This window comes from Armigeres subalbatus, chromosome 1, assembly GCF_024139115.2.
Source record: "Armigeres subalbatus isolate Guangzhou_Male chromosome 1, GZ_Asu_2, whole genome shotgun sequence".
NCBI classification, from domain to species: Eukaryota; Metazoa; Arthropoda; class Insecta; order Diptera; family Culicidae; genus Armigeres; species Armigeres subalbatus.
In genome coordinates, this window is record NC_085139.1 from 151,307,536 (window position 1) to 151,320,122 (window position 12,587).

The following is a 12,587-nucleotide window of genomic DNA, read 5'->3' on the forward strand; positions in this document are numbered from 1 at the left end:
TTCAACATTTATGATATACCTCGTCGGAATAGGGTTTACGCAAAAAATTACTCTTGTTTGCTGTGGCTAATGTACATAAATGAGGCTGTACATACACCAACAGACGTGAAAACATACTAAGTATGTGGAATCATAAGAAAATAATGCCGGGCATCCCCATATTCTCAAATATGTTCAAATATGCCTACAAATGGAATGAACATAAATTGTAATAGTAGTATTAGCTGAAACAATAAAATTTGGATGAAAAATTGTATGATAGACGCTTGCTTCGTGTTAGAAATTTTCCAAGTTATGTGCGCAAAGTTAGGCATATAATAAGGGGTCTGCTTTGAAGTTCAATTTACTATTTATTTTAAACTAGCAGACCCGACGAACTTCGTTTCGCCTAGAATTGATTTATTTTCTGATTAGATCTCGAGATATGATGAAATTGGTGTTTCATTTGTATGGGAGCCCCTTTTCCAAAGCGGGAGAGGTCTCGAACCATCTTAAGAACCTTCCCCGGCCCCAAAAACCTCTACATACAAATTTTCACGTGGATCGGTTCAGTAGTTTCCGAGTCTATAAGGCACAGACAGACAGAAATTCATTTTTATGTATAAAGATTTTTGTACCAAATTTAGTTCTCAAACAATAATATGATAATAATACTACAGCATGTAAACTATTTCAGGCAGATAGCTACTTTCTGTAAGTTGTGCGAGTTGATTCAATTTTGCATTTCCTTAACTGCGCAAAGTATGGTGCGTGCACGGTACGGATCCCACAAAGTGACAAGTGCCAAAGTGACAAAAAGTGAGGGCAGGTTTCAGTTTCAGTTTCGCTTCATACAGTTCATTTTATCAAGTTCACTATATGTGGAAACGGTAATCGTTAGGTGCAGTGAAAGTGAAAGTGATATAGATATGCGTGATAACCCCTACACAGCAACGCCACTTGGATCACGTTTGCGGAAAAGCCATCTGAATCCGAGTACCAACCGCCACTGTAGTTATTTTTTTTATTGATGTATAAGGGGGCCAGGGGCCAAGTCACCGATGTGAATTTGGAATTCATATCGACCAGGGACTTGAGGATAAGGCTTCACAACATCTTTACCCATGAGGGTTTTAAGTTTTGCTCATAGTATATCGCTGCCTAAGGAGTAGGGGCAGGTTGGGGATAGTTTATGATGAATACTTAAGCTGTGGAGAAATGTCAATTTTTCTATATGATTATATGTGTTACATTTAGTTCCAATTAAAATCAATAGCGTTCTGATCATGTTCCCATCAAGCAACAGAAGCTCGAAAAGTACGTTAAAAAATTAATTAGTTAATCATCAATCGCAAGTGTCAGTCTAAGTTTATTTTTTTTAACTATGATGTTGCATTTGATTTTGGAGATTATTTAGTGAAAGCCTCTAAAACTGCATGAAAACGCCAAAGCGGGCCGCAGTTTAGAACCGTTCACCAAGCAATCATCAAAAATTCTCTACTCACAATTTTAACCACTACATATTCTGAACTTCATTTCGAGAAAACGCCGAGTACAATCATTGTGGGCTACGATAGTCCTCGACAGCATCGGAATTGCCTCCAAACAAGAATCGATAAATATCTTGGCTGTGCATATGCACAGCATATGGTTTTCGTACGGCCGAGTTGCCGAATAATATGCAATTAATTGTAATCAAGTGTCGGTCTTTCACCGTCATTAGTCGTCTGAGTACACGCGACCGCTTACGAAAAAAGGCAATCAAACTCATCAAATGCTTTAGCCAAGCAAGCCTTTGGCACAGCAAGTGCGATTGAATTCGCATTCTATACCGTCCCGCAGACAGTTTCTGGGGGCATAGAGTGCGATCCTCTCGTTTAATAAACAATGTGCACTCGCTTGACTGTGGATATACAACAGTAAAGCACATGTGGAGATTGGACAAATCAAGCATCCGAAAGATATTCAATTTGCAAAAAAGAGCTAACCACGGTGGAGGTTGGTACTCGGATTCTGATGGCTTTTCCGCAAACGTGACCTTTAAGTGGTCTTGTTGTGTAGGGGTTATCACGCCTATCTAGAGAGTAGGAGGTTGAGGGTTCGAGTCCCTCCAAGACACGTGGATTCTTTTTCGCAAATTTCATATCAATTTGTCCATTTCGAAACATATGCTGTGCATATGCACAGCCAAGATATTTAACAAAAAAAATGGTTTTCGTACGGCCGAGTTGCCGAATAATATGCAATTAATTGTTAAGACTCGATAGTTCATGAGCTTCAATTTGATGATGGGCTTAGGAAGTCTTATGATTGATCTCCACGTCTATGTTTCTATCGTCAATCTTTTCGTATCCTCAGTCATAATTATGTCAAATGTTTAGCACGGTGTCATATCGTCTTACAATATTTAATTTTCTCTCATTTTGTCTGTTTTAGTTATTACATGTTTCCTACGTTATACGTTATACAGTTTAAATCTATACTAGTTGTAGATTATGTTGCGTGTAGCTGTCATTAAATTGCCTCCATTTGTTTATCACTAATGGTCAGTTTTGCTTAAACGAAACACCTAGTCAAAGCGTTAAGCGAAGATGAAGAAATAGTCCCTAAGTTGTCTAGTTGTCCTAAAGCCTTAAAAGCAAGTGTAACTATAATTGTGTGGGTTGTGGTCAGAGCTATAGATTCACTTTTCGGCGGCAAAATAAGCTAAATTAATGATTTCGTGTGTGTTACTTCTGCGTGAAGTTAAACGATTTACAATGATATGGAAATGCTAATATCATCTTCCAAACTTGGACGTACATGTTTCATGATAGCATTAGAGGCGAAAGTATAGAATTGATAGTTCCGTTAGGATACGGCAGGCATGAAGAATGTTTTATAGAAGTCGATTTGAAAGCGAGCGGAGGGCAATATTTGTGATGGCACATATCGAACGACCTTCGCTTCTGCTAAGCTCCCGTATGAAGGGGGAGGGAAGAATATCAGTGTGGAAGCTGATATATCTCCACTGGCAAAAGGAAGGTGGTTTGACCTGCTCATATGCCATCGCGTGCGGAAGGATTTGCTATCGACGAGTACTGTCTCCAAATTTCTAATATGACATCAGCATTTAGTCGAATAGGATTTTTATTGCACAGTTCTGTTTTCTCATTGCGTCCGTCTCGTCGCAACCAACTTGGCTGCCTCGGAGAGAACAAAGCAGAGAAAGGCACTGCTGCTGTACCGTCGACCAATAACAGCTGGGTTGATGGATGCCCCCACCAAGGGTAGTACACTAAATTAATGATTTCGTGTGTGTTACTTCTGCGTGAAGTTAAACGATTTACAATGATATGGAAATGCTAATATCATCTTCCAAACTTGGACGTACATGTTCATGATAGCATTAGAGGCGAAAGTATAGAATTGATAGTTCCGTTAGGATACAGCAGGCATGAAGAATGTTTTTATAGAAGTCGATTTGAAAGCGAGCGGAGGGCAATATTTGTGATGGCACATATCGCACGACCTTCCTTCTGCCAAGCTCCCGTATGAAGGGGGAGGGAAGAATATCAGTGTGGAAGCTGATATATCTCCACTGGCAAAAGGAAGGTGGTTTGACTTACTCATATGCCATCGCGTGCGGAAGGATTTGCTATCGACGAGTACTGTCTCCAAATTTCTAATATGACATCAGCATTTAGTCGAATAGGATTTTTATTGCACAGTTCTGTTTTCTCCTTGCGTCCGTCTCGTCGCAACCAACTTGGCTGCCTCGGAGAGAACAAAGCAGAAAGGCACTGCTGCTGTACCGTCGACCAATAACAGCTGGGTTGATGGATGCCCCCACCAAGGGTAGTACACTAAATTAATGATTTCGTGTGTGTTACTTCTACGTGAAGTTAAACGATTTACAATGATATGGAAATGCTAATATCATTGTAAATCGTTTAATTCATGATAGCATTAGAGGCGAAAGTATAGAATTGATAGTTCCGTTAGGATACGGCAGGCATGAAGAATGTTTTATAGAAGTCGATTTGAAAGCGAGCGGAGGGCAATATTTGTGATGGCACATATCGCACGACCTTCCTTCTGCCAAGCTCCCGTATGAAGGGGGAGGGAAGAATATCAGTGTGGAAGCTGATATATCTCCACTGGCAAAAGGAAGGTGGTTTGACTTGCTCATATGCCATCGCGTGCGGAAGGATTTGCTATCGACGAGTACTGTCTCCAAATTTCTAATATGAAATCACGCCTATTCCCTATTTATTAGTAAAAATTATCGAGAATGAAGGCATTATAAGATTGTTTGCATACCATCGTTATAATTTGTGGTATTTTTAATTATGGTTCTTCAAAGTAAGCCATAACAAAATAAAAAAGGCACCACGTTCCTAGTTTTGATAAAACTTCTACTCAGTGAATTTAACAGTCAATTCCCTTTTACCGTCGATAAACTTGATCACACTCAATAAAAATGAGTACCTATCTGGCTAGAATTAAGCGCGGCTACGACTCATCATAATCAGGGAACGCTTCACAAAAGTATTGCAAAAAAGAAGAGATCTACCACCAATATCTCTGAGGGATGAGATCTGCCTGACTACACTACCATTCACTCGACGTCCGTTGGATCACAACCGAAAGATCAGTGCGTCAATGCCAGATTATGACGCGGCATTAAACAAAAATAGTCAACATGTGATAACACCACGACAGGATATGTCTTTGGTTGCCATATCAGTACTAATGGCGTAAGCCCACCCACCGCGGCAAGGTAACATATCCAAGGGGAGGGGAGTACCAACCGCTCTTTTTTGCAAACTGAATATCGTTCGGATGCTTGATTTTTCCAATCGTTACATGTGCTTTTCTGTTATATATAGAGATATCGCAAATTAATCGGTTCATCGTTCTGATAATTGATTATTGATTGATTAATTGATTATTACTTCTCAACGATTAATCGATTCAATATTCGGCAAGCATCGAGAGTAATCGATTAGTCACGAATCGATTAATCGAGATTTTACGACATCTTTAGGATATCGCAAATTAATCGATTACTTCGATTAATTGATTAATCGTTGTGATGATTGATTTATTTTGCATCGATTACTACCCAACGTTTAATCGATTCAATAATCGTCAAGAATCGAGAATAAGTTATTTGGCATGGAAAAAATTAGTGATGATATGGAAATGGTAAAAACATCTTCTAAACTTAGACGTACATGTTCATATGGAAGCTTCCACACTCTTCCCTTCCTCTTCATAAGGGAGCTTGGCAGAAGGAAAGTCGTGAGACTTATACCATCATAAATATTTTGCCCTCCGCTCGCTTTCAAATCGACTTCTATAAAAAACATTCATTCCACGTCGAGCATAGAGATTTCGTAAAATCTTGATTAATCGATTAGTAACTAATCGATTACTCTCGATTCTTGACGATTATTAAAACGATTCATCGTTGAGTAGTAATCGATTCAAAATTAATCGATTATCACAACGATGAATCGATTTATCAAAGTAATCGACATCTAAGAGTTGTCGTAAAATACCGTACATTCAAAGTTAATTGCCTATATGCCGAGTATTAAGCCACCCGGAGTGGAAATTTATTACTATGTCTGAAACTCCATTATGCATATGCACAACATGTGATAGATTTAGTTCGGAAAAGGTATTGGAGGGTGACCGCCTCCCGGGGTAATCGGCGGTTACCCTCCAATACCTTTCAAACATGTTACATATGCGTAATCAGATTTCAGGTATAATAAAATCGATTAATCGATTAGTAACTAATCGATTAATCACGATTCTTGTCGATTATTGAATCGATTAATAGTTGGGTAGTAATCGATTCAAAATTAATCGATTATCACAACGATTAATCGATTAATCGAAGTAATCGATTAATTTGCGACATCTCTAGTCGAGCATCCGTGCGAGACAGCTGCATAGTCCGCGTACGGTCGATTCTTCTTCCGGGTTTTTTTTCCTCAAGTCAGGTTTTTTTTACGGTAACTGTGAACTTCAAAATGCTAGAGTGAAAGTTGTGCTATTTGTAGGAAATATTGAAAAAGTTTTCGTTGTTTTTTTAGCATTAGTATTAGCATTGTTACGGTGTAATTCGTAGATTGGACACTAGTGATACTCATGTTTTACTTTTGAGATCCTTATCTAGAATGCTATCAGAAATCAAGAAGGGGAGTGGTCCTTGATTCCAGTCTCAAACAAAAATAACAAAAGCATGAGGATTACTACTCCTGGTCACGCCCATCTTCACCGTAACTAGGGAGAGGAAGGAAGTGTTGATGTAGTACTTACTTAACGAGAGGCCACCGACTTAGCGACATCCTCATAAGTACCACGGAGTTGGATAATGGTAATCGTTGGGTCAGGACATTGCCTGAAGCTGGCAATGTAACCGTGGTAGATCTTACCCCGTAACACCCACGTAAAGGTGTCTACCCAGCATTACGGGTAATTGAAAAAGTTTTCGTTGTTTTTCGCAAAAACAGACTTTTTTTTTTGCAAAACTCATCGGCGTCCATCGTCACGTAGGCGAATTAATTATGTGTGCCTCGCTGCTGCGAGACATTTAAAGTGTACAACGCGCGAAGGCGATGATGGTGGAGGTACATCGTATTCCTTGTCAAATAATGCCTTGTTGCCTTCTGATGCTCTGCGCCAAAATAAAATGGACACTAGCAACACCAATGTTTCCCCCACGACCCCCCGCCTCAAGGCCTACTCTCCCGACTCTAGTAGGCCGTATGTTGTTTACTTCCGACCCAAAGGCAAACGGTTGAATATTAGTCAGATCAGCAAAAATCCGGAAAAACGATTCTCGTCTGTCACGACTATTGACCTGGTTGGGTCCAGTAAGCTTCGCGTCACGGTCAGTGATCGCAATTAGGCCAACGAGATTGCCACCTTTGAGCTTTTCACTCTTGAATATAAGGTCTATTTACCGTCAGCAGCGTGTGCGATCGTGGGGGTGGTGACGGAGGGAAGTATGACATGCGACGATTTGAAACAAGGTTTCGGTCGTTTCAAGAACGTTTCTCTGCCTTCTGTTGCGATACTGAATTGCAAAAAAATGTATTCGGTGTCGCAGGAGGGAGAGAAGCGGATTTATTCTCCGTCTGTTTCTTTCTGCGTCACCTTTTCCGGGTCCGCACTGCCTGACTACGTAGTGATTGGCAAACTTCGTCTAGGGGTCGTTCAAAAATGATGTCACAGCTTTTAGGGGGGGAGGGGGTCTAAGATTTTGTGACAGTCCATGTACTAGGTATACAAAAAAGCGTGACAGAGGGGGGGGGGTCTAGAAATCCCAAAAAGTAGTGGACGTCATATTTGAATCGCCCCCTACCTGTTCGGCTGTATGTACCGAAGGTGACGAATTGTATTAATTGCAAGCAGCTGGGCCACACCGCTCAGTACTGCTGCAATAAACCTCGCTGTGCATCGTGCGGAGAGAAGCATGTGGAGGGCGCGTGCAAGATGCCACCGAAATATGTCTATGGCAACGAAAGCCATCCACATGCTCTTGATGGACGTACATACGGCGGCGAATCTACCAGAAGCATTTTCTTCAGCTGCGTTCTCAACGTAGCTACGCACAAAATGCTGCGGAAGGCCGCTTCACCAGTTGTTTCTGACACCATCTACTTCCTTTGAACGATCAAGGTAGCTCTGATTTCGAAGTTGAAAATGGGGCCTTTGTTTTCAAAGGCTCAACGAGGAAACGAGTAAAACAAAGCGAGCGTCCCTCGAAAAAGCCTAGAAAATAGCCTCAAAGTGAGCCCCATTCTAACATGGTGAAATCAAACGCAGGTGGAACTCAAAAACGTTCAACTTTTGTGGTTTCAAATCAGGCTGAACGAGAGTTTCCACCGCTTTCAGGAACATCTAAAATCCCAGATGCCCCATTTTTTCGATTTCTCAACCAGAAAAAGAACATAGAGAGCAAACGGATCAACCTCCAGGCGCTCCAATGTTCACACTTTCGGGCATCGTGGAGCTCATCCTCAAATTCTTTGATGCTTTTGATCCCGTGAAGAACATGGTCAAAGCTGTTCTTCCAATTCTGGCTCCTCTCCTAAAGCAGCTGGCTTAAAAAATGCCCCTCCTCGAATCATTCGTATCCTTCAATGACTATGATTTCGATTCTACAGTGGAACTGTCGAAGTATTCTTCCAAATTAAGATATTATTAAATTTTTAGTTAACAAATTACAATGCGATGTTTTTGCTTTATGTAAAACATGGCTAACACCAGATGTAAACCTTCACTTTCCCGATTTTAACATCATTCGCCGCGATCGGGCAAATCCATATGGAGGGTGCTTTTAGGGATAAAAAAGCACTCCTTCTATAGGGTCGATTTTGCTCCGATGTCAGGCACCGAAGCTGTCGCATGGTAACTATTCGAGAAAAAACCTCAGTATCGCCTCGATATAGCTTCCTTCAAACACCGCGATATCTCGTAGAGATCTCTCGCACATCTGTTCGGTTATGCCCGAGCCACGGTTGCTGTTGGGAGATTTTCACTCCCACGGAACAGGCTGGGGGGAACTGTACAACGACAACCGTTCAACAATGATATACGACCTCTGTGACGACTTTAATTTTGAATACAGGAGAAGAAACACGAGTGGCTCCTCCAGCAAGAGATAGCCGTCTAGATCTTTCCATTTGTTCGAGCTCATTATCGTTGGACTGCACTTGGAAGGTGGTCCAAGATCCCCATGGTAGTAATTATTTGCCGATCGAAGTCTCGATTTCCAATGGACGTAATCAATCTGTTTCTATCAACTTCTCATATCGCCATCATTGATGGCGTACAGTCGATAGAGGCACTTCCTCCGCGAGTACGTGTTTCTATCCCAAAGTTCCTTAACAGCGCTCCTAGGCACAACGCCGGCCGGTGCGGTGCCAAGAGCTTCGATTCGTAAGAAATCACACAGTCCGTGGTGGGATGTCGAGTGTACACAACTTTATCTCGAGAAATCCGACGCGTTTAAAGAATTTCGGAAACATGGTACGATCGTACTTCACAAACGGCACATCGCGCTCGAGATCCAGTTCAAGAAGCTGGTCAAAGTGAAGAAGCAGCTGATATTGGCGCACTTTTGTTGAAGGTTTATCGCGCGAGACCTCAATGAAAACTCTGTGAACCGTTGGGAGAAGAATGTGCAACGCGCCGTCCGTAAACAAGGATCGTGAAAGCTCGTCGCGGTAGATACTCGACTTCGCAAAGAAAGTTTGTCCGGATTCAGTGCCGGTGAAGCAAGAGTCACGTGATGCTTTTGCTGACAGGAATGATATGGACCAGCCCTTTTCGATAATTGAATTCACCCTTGCTCTCCTTTCATGTAACAATTGCGCTCCAGGGATGGATAGAATAAGGTTCAATTTGCTTAAAAAGAGTGCAACACTGTTCCGGATGATTGGAGGCAAGTGAGGGTGATAGCTACCCAAAAGCCCGGAAAACCCGCGTCGGATTGTAATTCGTATCGCCCCATCGCAATGCTGTCCTGTCTTCGGGAGCTGTTGGAGAAGATGATTCTCTTCCGGCTAGACGAATGAATTGAATCGAATGGTTTATTGTCAGATACACAATTTGGTTTCCGCAGGGGAAAATGGACGAACGACTGTCTTGCGTTGCTTTCTTCAGAAATTCAGTTAATTTTCACTAAAAAGAGCAAATGGGCTCAGTATTTTTGGACATTAAGGGGGGTTTTGATTCAGTTTTCGTCGATGTTTTATCCGACAAGCTCCACGCGTGTGGACTTTCTCCAATTTTAAACAATTATTCGTACAATTTGTACAAATAAATAAATAAATAAATAACTGTACAATCATGCGAACAATCACGGGTACATGGTGGGGTGCGCACCCTGAAGATCTTATCACGTTGTACCGAACAAACAATCTGTCGGTCCTCGAATACGGTAGTTTCTGTTTTCAGTCCGCGGCTAAAACATACATGTTGAAGCTTCAACGGATTCAGTACCGCAGTCTCCGTATCGCGTTAGGTTGTATGAACTAGACTCATACGATGAACCTGGAAGTACTTGCGGGAGTACTGCCTCTGACAGATCGTTTCGCGGAATTATCACGTTGTGAGGTTCTCAATCCATTGGTCATTGACAACTTCGAAAATCTGCTCAAACAAAACACTCAATCTCGATTCATTTATTTACCACTGGTATATGACGCTGGAGGTAAGCCCATCTTCGATTGACACCAATCGTGCTAATTTCTTAGACTCTTATGCTACGTTTAGACAAGGCAAGTGAATTGAGCAAGTCGCTTGAATCGAACGCGAATGGAACGTGTAAACACCTTAATTCAATTCACTTGAACGAAAAGAAAGTTGAACATGTTCAACTTTTGGCAAGTCAATTGAATTCAACTGAGTTGTTCAATTCACTTGCCCTGTCAAAACGTAGCATTACAGTTCCTCTGTTACTTTTGATCTGTCCATAAAGCAGGAAGTTCATGGAATACCTGACTTCCTTCGTGCGGAGATCATACCTCCATTATTTGTAAACGAATACGGGCACGGCAGCGAGGAGAGAAGCTTTTTTACAGACGGGTCAAAAATGGATGACTTCACTGGTTTCGGTGTTTTTAACGTTTTACATAGCGCCTACTTTAAGCTGAAAGAACCTAGTTCCGTGTATACCGCTGAGCTAGAAACTGTACACTGTTCACTTGAGCATATTGCATCCCTACCTCCTGACCACTTCTTTATCTTCACCGACAGCCCAACTAACAATTTTGGTGCTAAAAGCTTCAACTTCTAGCCTTACGCTGTATAACATTCGAATAAAGGCAGCCAATGCTGAATATTTAAAAGAAAAGCCTCCGCAAAAAATCCCTTAAACTTCAACTCGACTATTACCCAAATATCTATGAGCTAGTCATTTTGTGCCAAATATATTTCATCTTTTATCGTTTATGCAGCTTTCATATAGTCATAAAACAGCTCTGTCTGAATTAGCAATCTAGCTTATCGGTTAAGAGCTCATGTATGCAATTGGGTTGCTTGTTAGCAACTTCCCATATTACGGTGAGTAGCATTCACATTGAAAACGTTCTCGCTCTTGTTATAGCACTAACAATTTAGCGTCATGGCGCTATAAATGAACCAACGAAGCTTTTAGGAAACTTCTGTATCTTTGAAGATTGCACAACGTTTAAATAAACCTTATACTGCTTCTTTTAATAGCTTATCAGTATGGAACGTCAAAACCGCAATGTTTACATTCGATTTTGTTGCCAAAGCTGTGTATGAGCTATTGATTTCTGTAATGCAGCTTCAAAGGTATGCACCTGCTCTTATAGCAACTGACAAAGCGCTATCATTGATGCTAGCAGATAGTGTGAGAAAACAAGCAATTTAGAAGCAATATTTCTGTTGACGGTTACTGTTAAAGGATTAGCAGCGGATGCTACTGTATGCAAGTCGAGAAAATGTTGCCTAAAAACAATTTCAGCGATTGATGATGCATAAAAGTTAGCCGACAGAACATGCTGATAAATGTTTGAATAATAGTTGAAATAATGCTGAAAGTATAATATTCAAGCTTATGTGCTAAAAGCAGCACGTAGGACTCTTTCTAACGTTTATACAGCACGAAACTGAAAATAGCGTTAGTATAACAACCTATTGGATATGCGAAGAAGCACATTCATAATTTTCTTTGTTATTTAGATATGTCAAAGTGACGGTGATGAGAGAGCAGCAACCATTGAATCAGCAGATCCGGAGTTCGAATCTAGATAGCATCAAAATTGGTATTTCAGTTTTCACAAAAAAAAACCTAACTTAATTCACCGAGTAGTGATACTGCCTTTCTCGCATTTAGCCAAGACACCAACCTTATATGGTGCTAATATGAGTCGATGTACCATTTTCATTATAACTTTTAGGCGCAACGGTCGATCGTTATGAAATTCAATAGTGATCAACTAGAGTTTGTCGCCCGTCGAATACAACTTGTTGCGAGGAAATCGGTTAAAAATTACTATACGAAAAGTTGGCTAATGTTTTCGGATTTCGTGTGCACACACACACATACACACGGACAGACAGACATTTCTTCAGTTCGACGAGCTGAGTCGATTGGTATACAACACTATGGGTCTCCGAGGCTTCTATAAAAAGTTCGTTTTCGGAGTGAAATGATAGCCTTTCGGTACAACTTTGTTGTACGAGAAAGGCAAAAACAGATTAATCCACCTACAGTGAGATTTTGACCCTTCCTTAGTTATAAGGAAATATTCCCAGACTCCAGTATTTAAAACGAGATAAAACTACTCAGCTTCCCACGGCGATTTACCGTGAAAGTGACAAAATAATTGCCTAGCCAAAGGCGGATTTCATTAGTTGAGTGACAACACAACGAATGATAACGCACTGTACTACATGATGCTGCCTATCTACAAGGCGCTCATCGAACTGAATAGCTGTTGAGACATGGCTAGTACCTATTGTAACGCTGGTAACAATATATGCACTCGTAATTTCCAGAGACCTCGATATTAATTAATCCAGAACTTTTTAAATTAGTCATTGATCTGAGTGAAACTCAATAGCGTTCAATA

General features: G+C 41.0%; 1 protein-coding gene across 10 annotated transcripts in view; it reads right to left on the reverse strand.

The window, feature by feature from the left end:
• Nucleotides 1-12,587, reverse strand: part of LOC134205271 (227 kDa spindle- and centromere-associated protein-like) — a 261,767-nt gene that overhangs the window by 134,497 nt on the left and 114,683 nt on the right. The gene's annotated exons all lie outside the window — the stretch shown is intronic.